Genomic DNA, 18,246 nt, shown 5'->3' with positions numbered 1-18,246 from the left:
TGTCTGTTGGCCATCTGGATGTCTTAAAATTGTTGCCTTTTAAAAAAATCCAGATTCTATTAATAAAGATGCAAGGAAATGTGTGACTATGGGTTTCATTTTTCAGTTTGTAGGAGGCATGGGATTTCAGTTTTTGGATATTGGCATGGTGTTTGTGGCCATCTCCTTACACCTGAGTATAGACTTGCTCTTTGATTCTATGCTTTTTGGTAGCTTAGTACAGCACTTTGTATTAACATAAGCACTTTCCCTATGCCCTGCTTTTTTCTTTTTCTTCTTTTTACTTTGATGTACTATTGGAGGCCAAAGGCCAATGATGGGCCTTCATTTTGGAGTTGAGACTCTCTCAGTGTATGTTCAGTTACACCTCTGTGAGCTTCTAGGTCAAGTACAAGACACAGTTGACCTATTGTTAAGGAGTATGAATAAAGATGAACATAACTCTTAAATAGCCATTTCTGTAATTGAGCTAAAATAATTGATCGCTGTCAGATAATAGAAATTCTCAGTTTCAAAAATGAACTCTAACTGTATAACTCTTTTAAATTTCTATAAATATTAAAAGACTACAAGAATGGAACTCTGTAGTTTGCTGAAACTATTACATAAGTTTTCATTAATAAAAGTAAAATAGCCATGCTGGTCTTATAAATGGTTTCCTGCTTCTGTTGCCAACTTTAATGATTTTAGTTAAACTTAAATTTCATAAAGGGAAATAGAAATATATTATACTTAAAGGATATAGACATTTAAAATAACAACAGACCTGAGTGGCTATTGTAGAATAATTATTAGGCTCCGAGATTTCTGTTTTGCTTGATGGTATTTATTCATCGATCTCATAGTGGAATTGACTTCTTTATTTCTTGGTCGTGTAACATAATTTCACCAGATCTTGGTAGGGAAGTTCAGAAAAATGGAAGACCGTTTTCTCAGGAGAAGTTTAAATTCCTTTGATAATGTAATAGTTCATATATAAACAAACAAAAACCCTCTTTTATCAATCCTCTGTACTGGAAAGCCTAAACGTGTTGTTTTTAGAGACATACTTTATCATTCAGCTGTCATTTTGTGGTCATCTAATGTATAAATGAGAATACCTAATAGGTATTGAACACTCTATGTACCAGGTACTTAGAGTGATCTCATTTAATCTTCACAAATACAAAAATAGTTTGAAATCCCCTTTATAGATGTAGCGGGGGAAGTAACTCATGTCTCCAGGCTAACCCTGAGGCTTTGGTGCAGAAAGAGCAGGTCCCCATGGTGTGCAGTACCTGCTGTTTGGTTCATAATGTTACCAGTGTCCAGGAAATCCTTAATCCATAGACACTTGGTAAACTTGAGAGAATTTTAATTCTTCTGGGGAAAAGGGTGTCTGATCACACTGGGTGACCTAGAGCAGATTGCCCTGGGGTGACTAGCCTGGAGTACAATCTCTTGTTCCCTGTTCCAGCCTTGATTTGGCTCATTCTGTGATTCCCTAACATGTCATTTGTTCTCTGTCACCTGATTAACTGCTAAACACTCACTCATTGTGTGCTTCATTGATCATAAGCCAAGAACTTTTGGCAGCTCTGGGGAACATGATCTCAGCGTGCTTCCTGGTCAGTGTTGGGCAACTAGGAGTTGTTAGTTGGGGTGAAAATTTGGATCCAGAAGCCAGGGCACACGCCAGAGGCCAGAGATGTGGTAATTGAGCAGCTGACATGTGAAATGCAGCTATCCAGACTCAGTCAATAGGGCAGGAGTTAGAAATAGAATAGGCACGTGACTTTGAAAGATTATGATTGGTAACTTTGAACTTTGTGCATATAAAATACAGTTAACATTTGAACAGTGTGGCTTCAGGGGTTCTGGTCCATCCCACAGTCAAATCCACATATAACTTTTGACTCCCCTAAAACTTAACTACAAATAGCCTATTATTGACAGGAAGATTTTCTAATAATGTAAACAGTTGATTAACACATATTTTGTACACTATTATATACTATAGACTTAAAATAAGTTGGATAAAAAATGTTATTAAGACAATTATAAGAAAAATACATTTAGAGTATAGTATTGTATCCAAAAAATCCATGCAGTTCTTTTTTTTTTTTTTTAAGATTTTATTTATGCATTTGACAGAGCACAAGCAGGAGGAGAGGAGGGAGAGGCAGAGGGAGAGGCAGAGGGAGAGGCAACCTCCCCTCAGAAAAGGAGGCTGATGTGGGATTCCATCCCAGGACCCTGAGATCATGACCTGAACCCAAGGCAGACACTTAACCGACTGAGCCACCCAAGCATCCCAAAATCCGTGCAGTTCAAATCCGTGTTTTTCAAGGGTTAACTGTAATTCTGTTTTGCTGAGAGGATAAGAGTTATCAACTTATTCATCAAAGTGCTCACTACACCATGCAGAAATCTCCCCGTAACTTCTCCCTATTGGTTCTAGCCATATCTTTTTGCATAAAATACACCTAAAATTACATTCTCCTTTGCTATATTGTCTTCTCCATGGTCTCCAAAAGCTGACGTTCTTCAGGGCTTAGCCCTTGGCTACCTTCTACATTTATTCCCTATGTGGTCTTATGTGACTCCTTGCTTTAAATGCCTCCTGTTCTCCCAGATTTATTTTTAATTTGTATCTCTCCTATGAGCTCCAGACTCATATCTATGGCTGCCTATTCAACATTTATTTGAAAGTCTAATAAACATTTCAAACTTACCATGGCTGAAATAGAACTCTTGGACTCTCCTCCCCAAATGTGTTCCTGCCCTCCTTCTTCTTCAGCTCAGTAAATGGTCCACACAGTTGCTTAGGCCAAAAATTAGAGGCCATCTTGAGTTTTCTCTTTCCTTCTGAACCCATTTCCAGCCCATCAATAAGGATTATTATATATCCTCCTTTCAACATAATCCTTAAATACCCCTGTATTGCCGCTACCCACTACTTCCTGATATAATACAACCTATCATCATTACAAGGTACCTGGATGATAGCAACAGACTTGTAACTGACCTTCCTTATCTCCTCCTTGCCCCTCTCCAGTCAGTTCTCCATACAGGAACAAAAGTGTTTTTTGAAAACTGTTTAACAGTTCCTGTCACTTTCCTATTCAGAACCCTTGAGTGACTACCCATCACACTCAGGATAAAACCCCAAGTCTTACCATGTTCTACCAGACCCTGTGTGTTCTGCCTGCTGACTTTATCTCCTACCATTCTCTGTCTTGCTCACACTGCTCCAGCCACAGTTGCCCTTTTGCAATTCCTTAAATTCTCCAAGGCCCCTGGAATCAACTAAATCCCTCTTACTCCCTACCCTGCACCCTCATTCCAACCAGCTCAGACTCCAGTCTGATAGCAGCGGAGGTGGATTTAGAGAGAACAAATGTACATCCCCAAGGCTCTCTAGTGTATGTAGTAAGTGAGGTTACACTAGAAATTTTGCAACTTTATTATTCCAAGTTTCTGTCATTTGCATTGCTTTCAAGTGGAAGAGGACTTGGAGATTCAGAGCAACAGAAAGACATAGATAGAATCAGTGGGAGAAGTCACAGAATTTCTGCTTAGTGTAATGAGCACTATAATGAATAAGCTGGCAACAGTTACATTTACTTGCGGATAAACTGGGCTCCTTCACTGGACAGTGAGTTCTCCAGCACTGGCAGCGTATGTATCTTTGAGGCTGATCAGGTTGGGGCTCCACAAGTTGTGGAGGAAAAATGTGCTGGAGTGAAGGGTCAGAGAATTGATTTTTAGATCTAACTCAGATTATATAAGTTTTTAGAATCTTTTTTTTTTTTTTCTTCAGGGCACTCTTTCCAAGTCTTCCTCAGATTTATTCTCCTGTATTTGTATTGGAATCTTTCACCAATAAAGGGTAAAAGTTTCCAATATTTGAAGAGAAAGAAGAGCTGCTTTTAGGGTTGACTCCAATGAGATTGCTCAAGTCCCCATCTAAAGGAAATTACTTTGAGAAGTTTTTCTTTCTTCCATTTTTTATTTAGATTTTATTTTGATTAATTTTTACAATCAAAATTAATTAAATTATTAATTAATTAATTAATAAGCAATACATACATACACAAATTCCCTGGTAGGTTTTACTTGTTAAACGAAAAGTTCACTGAATTGCAGAAGTAGAGAGAATAATATGTGGTAATGTCTTTTTTTTTTTTTTTTGTGGAAATAGCCTTTTGATTAAAGTTTACTAGAAATGGAAAATTCACCTCATAGTTTCCCTTACATCAGAAGCCTTTGAGAATTAGTGATCATGTTTGAATGTTTCCTTGAGGGTGATGTAGCCATTCCCTTATCTTCTCTTACAAAGGCAGAAGTAGGATTTTGTAGTAGAGAACTTTGTTATAAGTGCTTTTAGTTAGACCTGGATAATGCTATTCATGCAAATCCCAGTTGCTTATAACCCCTGAACTGTGGAATTTGGAATCAGTGATATAAGAAAGAATAATTTTCAGGATCTCTGGATACTGAAGTACTTTATATTTGATTGCTTCTGGTAGCTAGGACCCAAATAATAGGATAGCACTAGAAGTTGCCTCCAGCCTGGCAGCTTCGTGTAGCACCAGGGCCTGCCCCAACCAGCATGGTGCTTGGCAGATCAATATGAAATCAGCAGTGTGATCAATATGAAATCAATATGAAATCAGCAGTATACGAATATACGGTTCTAAGGAAGGCCTGAACTCCTTACCCTGCTTTCACCTTGAATCTCCTCTTATTTCTCAATTTTTTCTGGGTTTCTGACTTTGCTGCCTCCTTTCCCATTATATCTATCTCTGTCTTTTAGGTTTGACTGCTCCTTCTTCATGATTACTATGTCGACTTTGCCCAAACAAAACTGCTCCTCTGATTCAAAACATACAGTTCGGATTATCTCCTGTATTGATATTCCTGTCTTGACTCGAGCCAGGGATTCTCCTGGAGGAGAGAACTGATAGCAGTACCTCCTCAACTATAAAGGTAACATGAGCATTACATACGTGTCATGGTTCTTGACCACTTGCACCTGGCAATTAAGATTAATTTTTGTATCTGGCCTTAGCAGAAGACTGACATATCCACATTTCTTTTAAAACTAATAATGAAGTACTAAAGAAAGAAAAGGAAGAAGCAGTTCTTAAATGTAATGCACTTTTTTCTGTCAAACTCATCTACTTAGGACAGATCCAAGAATCAAGGATAAGAAGAAAGAGGCTTTTAAACTACATATAGATGATGTTTGAAAATTCAGACCTTAAAAATACATCAGGTTCACTTAGAGCCTCTTTATTTACTAATTTTTCCTCTTAATTGCAAACACATATGTTTTCTAAATGCTTTATCTGTCTTTACTTAACTTATCCTCATAGCAATCCTGTGAGGCTATTATAACCCCCATTTAACATCTGAGGAAACTGTCTTGGACAGGTTACATCATTGCCCATAGTTACATGGCTAGTTTTGTCAGAGCTGGGATTCAAGTTCATGTGTATAGCCACTTTTTATCTTGATCTGTGAATTTTCTTAACTCATAATTCTAGGAAGCCCAGTTAAGTGGTTTCTCAGACCAAGCAGCTTAGAAGTTTCAAATTTGAAAGAAAACATAATGACCTAGGATTCCCAATTTAATGTATTCCTTTTAATAAGATAATTACTCAAGAACACAAATACATGTACAGTGGATTTCTATGATAATGTTATCATAGAAAAATAGTTATTATGGCAGAATAATTGAAAATAATACAGAACTTCAATAATAGAAGAAATAGATAAACTAGGGCACTGCTTTTGAAACTTTAATGTATATATGAATCACATGGAGACCTTATTAAAATGAAATTTTGATTAAGTCTGGGGAGGACAAGATTTTACATTTCTAACAAGTTTCCAGAGAATGCTGATACTGATTTATGGACCCCACTCTGTGTAGCAAGGAATTTCAGTACCTTCCTATTATGTTTGTTAAGAACAGGCCTGGGACTAAAGAGAGGTAGGTGCCTCACTCATCTCTCCTTAGTTCCATCCCTGGATAAGGATCATGTTTTTAAAGACTATTCAATGACTCTTAGTTATTCTTATAACATAATGAGAGAAAATTCAAAAATGAAATTTGCACTATTACTCAATTTGACTTAAAAAAGATATAAACTGGGTTTATGACAGCCTAGCTTTGGAGGAAACATTTGCTTCCTGCCACCCACATGTCTGTCTTCAGTCTCCCCCCAAAATCTCATTTTTTCCCTCAGTAAACATGTAAAGTATTTAATGGTATAGTGGGGGCTTTAGTCAGGGCATCTTCCAAAACAAATAGTAAAGGGCAAATATTTTTAAGAAAAAGGGTAGAGAAATAAATACGTTTTTTATGCAGAATTACGGTTTAGAGTAGAGAATCCTACTTTTTAATATTTATTGATTTGCTGCTTTTTAAGCGTAAGTTTACTGAGAAGCAAAATCTGTGCTTTTTCTGTATTTTAAACAATGTGTGTGTGTGTGTGTGTGTGTGTTTATATAAATAAACACCCTTTACATTGCTGCCTCCTTTTTAGTAAGGTAGGCCAAGCAGGTTTTTAAAGGGAGGATGGTTTTCCTTTCAACCTTTAAAATTCAGTAACCTGAATCTAGAAATGAAGTGTCTTTCACTATGGAGCAGGGAAGGAAGTAAAAAGGAGGCAAGATAGGAAAGTCTGATATATTTAAAATCTCATTCTCCTGGAGAAGGGGGTGTTCGGCACAGAAAGAATTCCTGGAATCTGCATAGGGGTGTTCTTGAGGATTTGGCTGAACATCACACTGTGCATTTAATTTGAAACCCCTAGAAGTTGGCAAGGATAACTTGTAAAGAATGAAAACTTATCAGTTCTTCCTGAGAATGAGCCCTAGAATAAAGGTTCCTCTACATAAGTTCTAAAAGGGCTTAAAACCAAGCCTCAAAAGAATCTTGTTAATCTGCAGGTAACTTTACTTTCTGGCAGTTTAACACTCTTTAAATTAATACAAAAAAATCTAGCACTCAGCAACATAAAATTCAAGTAAATTCTATCTAGTTAAGCCTTACTTGATAAACAAAGGAGCAAGAGAAAAGTCTCAGAACAAGGACACAATAAAAATAGATCCTCAAATGGCAGAGATGGTACAATTAGCAGACAAGTACAGTGAAGCAGCTATTGGAAATATGGCCTATATAAATAAACATAATGAGAATTTGAATATCTAGAGATTTAAAAATGCAGTAACTGGATGGGATTAAGTGCAGATTAGATCCTTTGGGAGAAAAGGCCTGTGAACTTGAAAATGGCGAGAATTCATCCACAGGATAGAAAAAGGACTGAAAAAGATGAAAGTAATTTGGTGCCCTATAAGATAAATAACTATGAGTCTAACATAAGTGTAAGTGGAGTCTCAGAATTTTGGGGGGAGGGCAAGAGAGAAAAAAAATTTAAATAAATAATGGCTGAAATTACCCCAATTTGAAGTAAGCTCTAAACCCATAGGTCCAAAAAATTAAACAGACCCCAGGCAAGATACATACATCCCAAGGCGCAGCATAAGAAAATTGCTGAAAATCAGTGATAATGAAAAAATTTTAAAAGCTGTCAGAGGGGGAAAGAAATACATTGCATACAAAGGAATACAGTTAAGAATTTAGACAGCAGACTTAAAGGAAACTATTCAAACCAGAATGCAGTTTAATAGCATTTTTTAAGTGCTAAGAGATTGTCAACCTAGTATTCCATAGCTAACAAAAATATTTTAGGACGTTAAGGAGGAAAAAACATAAGAGAGGAAGAGCTTTTTTAGACAAAAATTAAGACAACTTATGGCCAGCAGACTTATGTTATAAGAAATATTAAAGGAATTTCTTTAAGCAAAGGGAAATGGTAGCAGATGGAAATTTGGACTAATCAAAGGAATAAAGATTCCTTAAAATGTCTCATATGTCAATAAACATAAAAATTTTTTTCTTTGTATTTTAGTTTTTTTTTTTTAAATGTAACCCTTTGAAGCAAAAAATAATAACAGTGTCTGTCTAGTGGAGTTATAACATGTAAAAGTAAAGTGTGTGACGACAATAGCTCAAAGAATTGGATGGGGAAAGGAATCATATTATTGTAATAGTCTTAGACATGAAGGTGTAATGTGTTTTGAAGGTAGAGAGCATCCCCTTAAAAGGTTGGAAAAACAGAGTTTTAACTAATAAGAAACCATTGGTGAATATGAAATGAACTCCTAGAAAAAAAAATCCAAAAGAAGATGAAAAAAAAAAAAAAGGGAAAAAGGAACAAAGAACAGAAGGGACAAATAGAAAACCTGCAACAAGATGGTAGAGCTATATACAACCATGTCAGTAATCACATTAAATGTAGATGATGTACTCTAATTAGAAGGCAAAGATAGTCAGATTGAATAAAAAAGGAAGAGTAAACTCTATGTTGTTCTCAAGAAACTCTTGAAATAAGTTAGAAAAAAGTTGGAAAAATATATACAATGTGAGTCCTAGGTAACAGAAAACTGGAGTGGCTATATTAATATCAGAGTGGGCTTCAGAACAAATGATGTTAATAAGGTTAAAAAAGGACACTTCATAATGATAAATAGATCAATATTTCAAGATGAAATAATAACTTTAAATGCAGCCAATATGCTACATTGTCAAAATACATGAAGCAGAAACCAATAGAGCTGAAAGAATACATTGAGAAATCTATTATAATTGGACATTTTAGCACTGATAAAAGTAATTGATGGGACAAGTACAAAGAATATCAGGAAAGATATAGATTTGTGTATAACAACACTAAACTAATGTAATTTGATTAGTATTTATGAAACATTTCACTCAAGAAGAGCAGAGTTTATATTCTTTTCAAGTGCATGTGGAACGTTCATCAACATAGACCACCACATGCTAATATATAAAACAAGTCTCATTAACTTTAAAGTACTGGAAGTTATGCATAGTATGTCCCCTGACCCCAACAATTAAGTTAGAAATGAGTATCAGAAAGGTATCTGAAAAATCCTCAATATTTGTAATTACACCAAATGTTTCTAACACATTGGTTAAAAAAATAATAATAAAACAGGGAAATTAAAAGTTGTCTTGAAGTGAATCAGAATGAAAACACATAAAAATCCATGAGGTTTAGCTGAAGCAGTGCTCAAATATTTAACTTTAAATACGTGTATTAGAAAAGAAGAAAGGGATAAAATAAGTGATCTAAATATCCACCTTAAGAAGCCAGAAAAAGAAGAGCAAATTAAAGCCAAAGTAAGTAGAAGGAAGGAACTAATCAACAAGAACAGAAATCGAAGAAATGATCAAGGAAACCAAAAGCAGGCTTTTTGAAAAGATGAATAAACCTGTAGGTAGTCTAATCAAGAAAAATAAAGAAGGAGGAAAACACATGTTAGTAAGTAAAATATCAGGATTGAAAGAAGGGATGTCATTACATATTCTACAGAAATTAATAGCATATAGAAGAAATATCATTTAGAAATAAGTTTGACAACAGTGATGAAACAGATAAATTCCTTGGAAGACACACATTACTGAAATTTGACTCTAGAAGAAATAAAATTAGGGTAGTACCATATCTTAAAGAAGTTATATCCTTAGTTAAAACCCTTTCCATACAAACAAAGCAAACCAGAAACAAAAACCGAAAGAATTCCAGTCCTATAACTGGATGTTATAATGTTGTAACTGATGAATTCCATCAAACATTTAAAGGAGAAATAATTCAGAAAATAGAGAAAGAAGGAACACATCCCAACTCATTTTAGGACATGAGCATTATGTTGATATCAATCAAGGTACAGATATTACAAGAAAACTATGAATAAATATCCTCATGAACATACAAGAAAAGTTTTTTAAAGATTAGTAAATTAAATCCAGCAGTATATAAAAACATGGGTTTTTCCTGGGTGTGCAAGCTTGGTTTAAATTTAGGATATCCCCCAGTGTAAGTAATCACTTTAACAGGAAAAATGGGAAAAAGCTATACAGTACTGTAAATAGTTGTAGAGAAAACAATGGACTAAATTCAAGAGCCATTCATAAAAGGAATCTCTTGGGAAACTAAAAACAGGAGGGAACTTTCTCAACTTGAGAAAAGACATCTACGTATAATCTCTAGCTAAAATCTCATTAATATCACAAGTTAGAATGCTTTCCCCCTAAGATAAGAAACAAGGCAAGTATGCCTACTCCCCTCCTTATGTCTGTCTAGCACTGTGATGGAGACCCCAGCCAGTGTAATAGGCAATAAAAAGAAAGAAATGGCATACAGATTGCCAAGGTATACATAAAACATCTTCATTTGCACGTGACATGGTCATGTATAGAGAAAATGCTGAGCAATCTCTCAAAAGCCACTAGAATTTGTAATTGAATTTTAGCAAGATTATAGGACACAAAGTAGATCTACAAAATCAGTTGTATGTGTATATACTAGCAATGAAAAATTGGAAATTGAGATTTTAAATCTGTATGGAAATACAAAGGACCTAGAAAAGTTAAAAAAAAAAAAAGACTAACAAGAACAGAATTGGAAGTTTCAAAACTTCCTCTACTTTTTAAAAAATTTATTTATTTGAGAGAGAGAGAATCTCAAGCATATTCCCTGCTGAGTGCAGATCCTGATACAGGGCTCAATCCCATGACCCATGAGATCATGACCTTATCCAAAATCAAGAGTTGGATGCTCAACAGATCAAGCCACCCAGGTGCCTCAAGACTTTCTCTACATTTTAAAGCTTCCTCTTTAAAGCCACAGTGATCAAAGCAGTGTTGGTTTAAAGTAGACATGTTGGGACGCCTGGGTGGCTCAGTTGGTTCAGCAGCTGCCTTCGGCTCAGGTCATGATCCCAGCGTCCTGGGATCGAGTCCCACATCGGGCTCCTTGCTCAGCAGGGAGCCTGCTTCTCCCTCTGCCTCTGCTGCCATTCCGTCTGCGTGTGCTCACTCTCTCCCTCTCTCTCTCTGACAAATAAATAAAATCTTTAAAAAAAAAAAAGATTAAAAAAATAAATAAATAAAGTAGACATGTTTATCAATGGGATAGAATAGAGAATCCAGAAACAAACCCACACTATATAGTCAATTGATTTTTGATAATTATGCCAAGGTAATTAAATGGAGAAAAGATAGTCTTTTCAACATGTACTAGAACACCTGGATATCCAAATTTTTTTAAAAAATTAACCTCAACTGTTATTCTTCATATATAAAAATATCTTGAAAAGAATCATGGATCTTAAACTGACTGAAACTGATTGAAACTGAAACTATAAAACTTTAAGAAAAAAATTACAGAAAATATTCGTGAAGTTGGGATAGGCAGAGATATCTTAGGACACAAAAAGCATGAATGATAAAAGAAAAATTCACAAATGGGACTCTATCAAAATTTAAAACTTCTATTCTTTGAAAGATATCATTAAGAAAATGGAAAGGTAGCTTTTAAACAGCGAGAACGTATGCACTATATATATATACATATGTATATGTATATATATATCTGACAAATGACTTGTGACCAGAATATATAAAGAACTTCTATAGCCCATTAATAATAAGGCAACCCAGTTAAAAAAATATGCACAAGAAAATAATGAATGGCTGGTGCAGCACAGGAAAAGAGATTCAATATCATTAAACCGCAGAAAAAAACCCAAATCAATACAATGAGATACCACTATGTATTTGTCATAATAGCTAAAATTAAAAATTAAAAAAGAGCACCTGTTAGCTGAGATGTAGACCAGTTGGACTTTTCATATATTTTGCCATGGGGAAAGTGAAATGATAAAACTATTTTAGAAAACACTTAGGTAGTACAAGGTAAATATTATTGCCATAAGATGCAACAATTTTACTCCTAAATATTTACCCCAAAGAAATGAAAGTCGGTTTACATACACACCTGCACATGAATGTTCATAGCAGCTTTATTCATAATAGCTGCAAGCTAGGACCATCAACTAGTGACTAGATAAACATACTGTGGTATATCCATGCAGTGGAACATTTCTTGGCAATAAAAGGGGCTAAAGAACACACAGCATGAATGACTCTCAGAAACATTATGCTGAGTTAAATAAGCCAGACACAAAAGAATCCAAATTCTATGATTCCATTTACTGCCTTGGATTACTACATCAGAAATGTTAGAAAAGGCAAATTTAATCATTAGTGATAATAAGCAGACAAGTTGTTGCCTGCAGCTGAGAGTTCAGTGTAATTGACTTGGATTGGGTATGAGAAAACTTTTGGCACGAGTGTGTTCTGATGGTGATTATAGGGACATATGGATATACATTTGTAAAATGCATTGAAATATGCATGAAAATGCACATATTTTACTGTATATAAACTGTAGTTTAATAATGTTTTATTTTTTTAAGATTATTTATTTATATGAGAGAGAGTGTGAGCAGGGAGAGGGACTAGAAGGGGAGGGAGAGGAGGGGGGAAGAATCCCAAGCAGACTCTGTGCTGAGTGCAGAGCCCTTTGCTGGCTTGATTTCATGACCCTGAGATCATGGCCTGAGCTGAAACCAAGAGTCAGATGCTTAACTGACTGAGCCACCCAGGCAGCCCTAGTAATGTTGTCTTAAAAAGCATTCCACAAATATTGAAAGTTATTTAACTAGCAAAAGATTAACTCTGTCTAATAGTAGAAGACCTCTGTATAAGACTGATACTGAGTCAACCTGAAAAGTCTGTTCAGGTTGTTTCTATACAATAGAAACAATAATACATGAATTAAATATCCTTAAGCAAGGAAAGAGAATAAATGAATTCTCGGTATACTTTCTAGCCTGTGATTTGATACTGGAATAGGACCCGAGCATCCTTCGATTTCACTGATGTACTTTTCTCTCTTCTTAAATTGATATTTGGTAGTGTCCTTGGCACTAAGATGAATCCAGCTAAAATGAAGTGATTACACAGAATTCATTCTGGGTTTTGTTTTATTATTCTTTTGCATTTTTCTAATCAGAATATGTACATAATAACTCCAGTGTCTCTTAGAATCTATTCTTCATTTTAGAAACAGGACCTCTAGATTTTACCTGAGCATATATATGGCCGTCCACCTAGACACTACATTGTTCTGCTTTTCTTGCAGCAGGGTATGACTTTGTGGCTAATAATAGTTAAAAGATGATTGTATAAGGTAAACCCCTTCAAAACAAGCCACATGTCCTAGACTTTCTCTTTTCCCTTTCTGCTTGGCTGGCATGTTATATCAGGTGTAGCAACCATCTTAGGTCCAGAGCTGGAGGTCCTGTACAGGATAATAGAGCCAGTGTAGGTCCATGGTGATCTTGTACAGCATACCTTTCCATGTCACCCAATATTATAACACGAGAAAGAAGAATTTCTAATGAGCTACTGTATTTTTTTAATTTTTTTTTCAAAGATTTATGTATTTTAGAGAGAAAGTGAGCACGAGCAGGAGGGGCAGTGGGAAAAGGAGAGAGATTCTCAAGCAGACTCTGCGCTGAGCACAGAGCCCCACACAAGGCTTGATTTCATGTGACCCTGAGATCACAACCTGAACCAAAACCAAGAGTTGGACACTTAACTGACTGTGCTACCCTAGGCGCCCCTGAATCTCTTTGTTATAGCAGAAAGTTTGTACACTAATTCAAAGGAAAGCATTTAAGAATTCTATTTTTCTCTGTGTACTTTTGGATATATCCAGTATATTTTAGGGGGCAGTCTCAATTAAAATAATTGTTTAAGAGAGTGTTTCTCAAAGTTTAAGTTACTTTTAAACTTTACGTACTAATTATTATTAAATTGATATACAGGTTTTCTTCAACTTACAGTGGGGCTATATCCTGATAAACCCATTGTACATTGAAAGTATCTTAAGTTGACAATGCATTTAGTACATCTAAGCTACCAAACATCATAGTTAGCTCAGCCTACCTTAAACATGTGTGACATTCATATTAGCCTTCTGGGCAAAATCCTCTAACATAAAGACTGTGTTATAATAAAATGTTGAATATCTCATGTAATAAATTGAATGCTCTATTGAAAGTGAAAAACAGAATGGTTGTATGTGTTTTAAGCCTATTGGTCATTTACCCTCATGATTGTGTGGCTGACTGGGAGCTGTGCCTGCTCGGCATCGTGAGAGTTCAGTGTTACTGTTACCAATTTTTCAGTGTTATGTTGTTATCCTGGGAAAAGTCAAAACTCAAAATTTGAGGTACAGTTTCAGCTAGAATTATTTATCTGTTACCAACTTTTCTATAATTTTTTTGTCTAGTCTGTCAGGCTTAAAGATATAAATCATTAATTTATTAATTTTTCCTTATATTTGTATCAGCTTTTGGTTTAGAATGTGTGTTAATGTATTAGTTGCTTTCAACATCTCAATTGATAATTATACTTTTGTCAGAATAATATGCTATGTGCTTTGTATTTTAGCTGACATGAATATTGCTACCTTAGTTTATATTTCCTTATATGTCTTTATACTTATTATATTTGCTCTTTCTTTGTCATGTCTTTTAGATATTTCCTAAAAGTAGAGTATAGCTAGATTTCATTTTTTAACCTAGTGAGAACCTTTTCTTTTAAGGATATTTTAAATCATTTATATTTATTGTCAGAATTGATCTAGTTGGTTTTACTTCATTGATCTTGTTTGAAGATTTCTGTTTTAAATTCTTTTTTGTTTCCATTGTGTTCTGGATTTCTTGTTCTTTGATTTAAAGTTTATCTTCATTTAATTTGGTTCTTATTTTTTCAATTTTTGGGAATATCTCCAGTTATTTACTAGTCAGCTTGTTTCTGAGATGTCCCTGTCATTACCATGTAAGTAACACAGGGCATGCAGTCACATTCTCATTGATGTTAGCGTCGTGAGAGAAGCTGTCCTTTCAGTGCTTTGAGTCTCTAATAGACTGTTAGCCTATCTTGAATATTCCTTGTCATGAGAGGGTACCAGCTCCATTCCCTTTCTATAATAAGGAAGCTTGAATATGGAGCTTTCCCATTTTTTTCACATTATGCTTAAAGACTGTTTAGGGGAGTAGGGGCTTAGCACTCAGTCTTATCTTGGAAACAGTGTGGAAGAAGAAGCCTGTGGCAGTTGCTAGGGGTAATATCTTTAAGAAAATAGTGATGTTGCAAAGTTATTTTTAGAGTTATTTTAATTATTTTCATTCATGTATACATATATATGAATGAATGACAAGACTTCCATTTTGTCATATATATAGATAGATAGATATCCATATCTATCTACCTATCTATCTATCTATCCATCTATCTATTTTTAAAGCAGGTAATTATGTGACTGGACTACCAAGATGTAGGGAGTGAAGTGAAGCTGAGAACCGCCTCTCCGGGATTGCGGGTTATAGTGAAGTCTCTTGCCAAGAGACTCATCTTAGTGTGGTATGTGGATGGCATAAGGGCTGAGGAGGCAGGAAGGCCTTTTCCCCCCAGCTTTAGTTCTCTGTTTTTCTTTGTGACCATGGCAAAACACTCAGATTTTCTGGGCCTCAGGCTACATCTATGAAATGAGGAAGATGACTCTCTGAGATCCTTTCTAACTTTAAAATTCCATGACTGGCCAGAACCCCAAGGATAGCAAAAAAGTTTCCATTTGACAGCAGTTTTATTTTTAATTTCATTAAGCAAAGAAATCAGCTTAATTTCATCTTGCAGAGTCAAGAGGATTAAATCACTTATCTGATTGCTTTGAGTGCAGAGAGTTAGAAGAAGGGATCATATATGACTTGTGTGTTTATGTTCTGACCTAATATTAGGTAAATGACACATGCTGTGCTGGATATCCCAGTTATAACATGTGGAAGTAGTTTTCTCATAGAATGACTTAGAGGAATGTGAAATCACTCCTTTTCCCTGAGAAAATGTGGAAAGATATTTATCTAGACTCCCAGAAGGTGATTCTAGGATATGTGCTTGTCTTGAGATTGAGGGTGCTGGGACTTGGGCCCACTGGGTGATAATAGTCAGACATGAGACTAAAGGTCACACTGAAGGTCTTTCATTGATGAGCTGAAATCAAAAGTGGTCAAAAGGCCACTGAGTGGTCAAAAGGCCGCTGGCACTGAATTCATGTTTCACAACATCAGCGAGAGGATGCTTCCCAAGCTGGCTTTTTGTCATAAGCTAAGCTGGACATGGTCACAAGCAGGGTGGGCAGATAGAATTTTGAAATAATGAACATGTCACAATGGTAAGAGAGCGAGGAAACAGTGCTGACTGAATAAAATCTATACAGCAGTCAAAGGGTGATTCTTTTTTGAAGAAAGGCTTTGTTCTGGCTCGGTTCTGGAGGCTGAGCCACTGACAAAGGCTTCATCTGGGGCAGCATGGAAAAGATCATGCAAGCAGACATTAGTTGCTTCTCTTCTCTAGTCATCACTTTGCGGACTTTCATTTCTCTCTCTACCAAGAGCTTCTGGGGAAAAAGGAGAATTGTTTCATTTCAGAAAAGTGTTTTATTCTAGTAAATAAAGACATGTCATGAATAAAGCAAGTAAAATACAAATAAGTTAGAAGCTTGGATAAAAAATGCAAGCGATAGGCTTTTATGAAGCGCCGTTGTATGGTAGGCCCATCTAGGGATGTGGAGGTCAACATTCAGTGGTTTCTGTCCTTAAGAACCTAACTGGAGTAAGGCAGACGGATAAATGGTTAGTACATTTTTTTTTTGGTAGAGGAAGACCTTTGTTATTGGTAGTAACAACCAGAATTCTAGACTCTTCTGTGGGACACAGGATTCCTCTTCTCTTCAGCCTATACATAGAAGGGTACTGTATGTCATTATCATATAGAAGGTTATTCACCTTCTGCTGGACTACCTGGGTAAAGAGTTGCAAAACACAGCTTTTTCACAAAGGAATTAATGTCATGGCCATGGACTTTCAAGGTTAAATTGCTAAGACTATGTTTCATTGTTTTTGTAGAGCATCTGCTCTATGCAAGGCTCTGTGCTAGATGTTGAGACTACAAGGTTAGATAGAATCCCTGTTCTTAAGACGTTTATAGTCCAGAAGGAGATGAGTAAATGGATAAGTAGAGCCCAGGGTACATGGAGACATACAGGAAGGAATAAATCATTAGAATGCACAGAAGAGAATGATGCAGGGAACTTTCCATGTGTTCTAATAGAACTAAACAGTCTCAAAGAACCTATTTCTTTAATGGTTGTAGTGAGCTGTGCTAAAGGTTCTTTTTTTTTCTAAGAGCTATACATTTCTGATGTTAGGGATAATAATAACAGCCAAAAAAATTTCACAATGTTTTACTCTGTGTCAGGCACAGTTCTGGTGCTTTATGTATAACCAGTTAAGTAATCCTAACAGTTGTCCTATAAGGTAGGTATTAGTATTAACCTAGAAACTGAGGCACAGAGCACCTGAGTAACTTGACCGATGACAATTGTTATGAAGTAGATCTAGGCCTTGTTTCCAAAGCTGATGTTCTTAACTACTATGTGAAGTTAAGCTGTCTAAAATTAAGAGAGTTGACTACTGGGGGAACCATTGTACATTTTTGTAGGTCCAGCAGCTTAATATTAATGAGTCCACAGCTGAGCATCTAGGAGGAAAAAAAAATGTCAGTACATGTGCTGCTTATTTTCTAGAAATAAAGCTGTATATTATTATTATTATTGTTGTTGTTGGAATTGCCCTGTGGCAGCTACAAATGATAACTAGAATACTTTATTTGAAATTATAGGAAAATACCTTTTGATCAAATACTGTTCCCCATTAATTTACAGAAAGGGGCTTTCTTGAATTTTGAATATATCTAAAGAGATTGCATAGCTTCCCACAATTCCTGAATCTCACAGCTCTTTGAGATGGGGATTTCCTATTAAGCCCAGTGTCTCCTGGACAAGGAAGAGGCTACTTTCTCTAGTGTTCATCTATTGAAATGTCGGTCTCTTTTTTACAGCAGTGGAGGCCTTTAATTTATAAGCTGGATTTGTAAATTGAAGGGCCCAGGCTGGCTGGGTCTGTGGTGCATGTGGGTTACCTCCGTGCCTAAACCACAGGAGGCCCACTATTTGCTGCACTGAGGGAGTTAATAAGAGCTTTTGTGACCCAGTTTGCCCATAGTTTATGGGCTCAAATCTAGATGATCTGAAAGAAAAAAGAATGGGATGAAAAAGTCAAAGTTATGGTTGTAAACTAGAAGGAAAGTTAGAATTTTAAAACCAGCATTGGTATGGCACAGAAAAGAATTAC

At 35.8% G+C, this 18,246-nt stretch overlaps 1 protein-coding gene across 7 annotated transcripts in view; it reads left to right on the top strand.

Moving 5' to 3' along the window:
• ZNF438 (zinc finger protein 438) overlaps positions 1–18,246 on the top strand; it is a 183,951-nt gene that overhangs the window by 38,033 nt on the left and 127,672 nt on the right. For 3 of the 7 annotated variants that reach the window (XM_059404350.1, XM_059404352.1, XM_059404348.1), the window contains one exon: positions 4,799–4,971. The exons of the other annotated variants lie outside the window; for them this stretch is intronic. The gene's annotated coding sequence lies outside the window, so the exon portion shown is untranslated. The remainder of the gene's footprint in view (positions 1–4,798; positions 4,972–18,246) is intronic. 7 annotated transcript variants of the gene reach the window in all.

Source organism: Mustela nigripes, chromosome 6 (genome assembly GCF_022355385.1).
Source record: "Mustela nigripes isolate SB6536 chromosome 6, MUSNIG.SB6536, whole genome shotgun sequence".
NCBI lineage: Eukaryota > Metazoa > Chordata > Mammalia > Carnivora > Mustelidae > Mustela > Mustela nigripes.
This window is presented reverse-complemented; position numbering and strand designations above follow the sequence as displayed.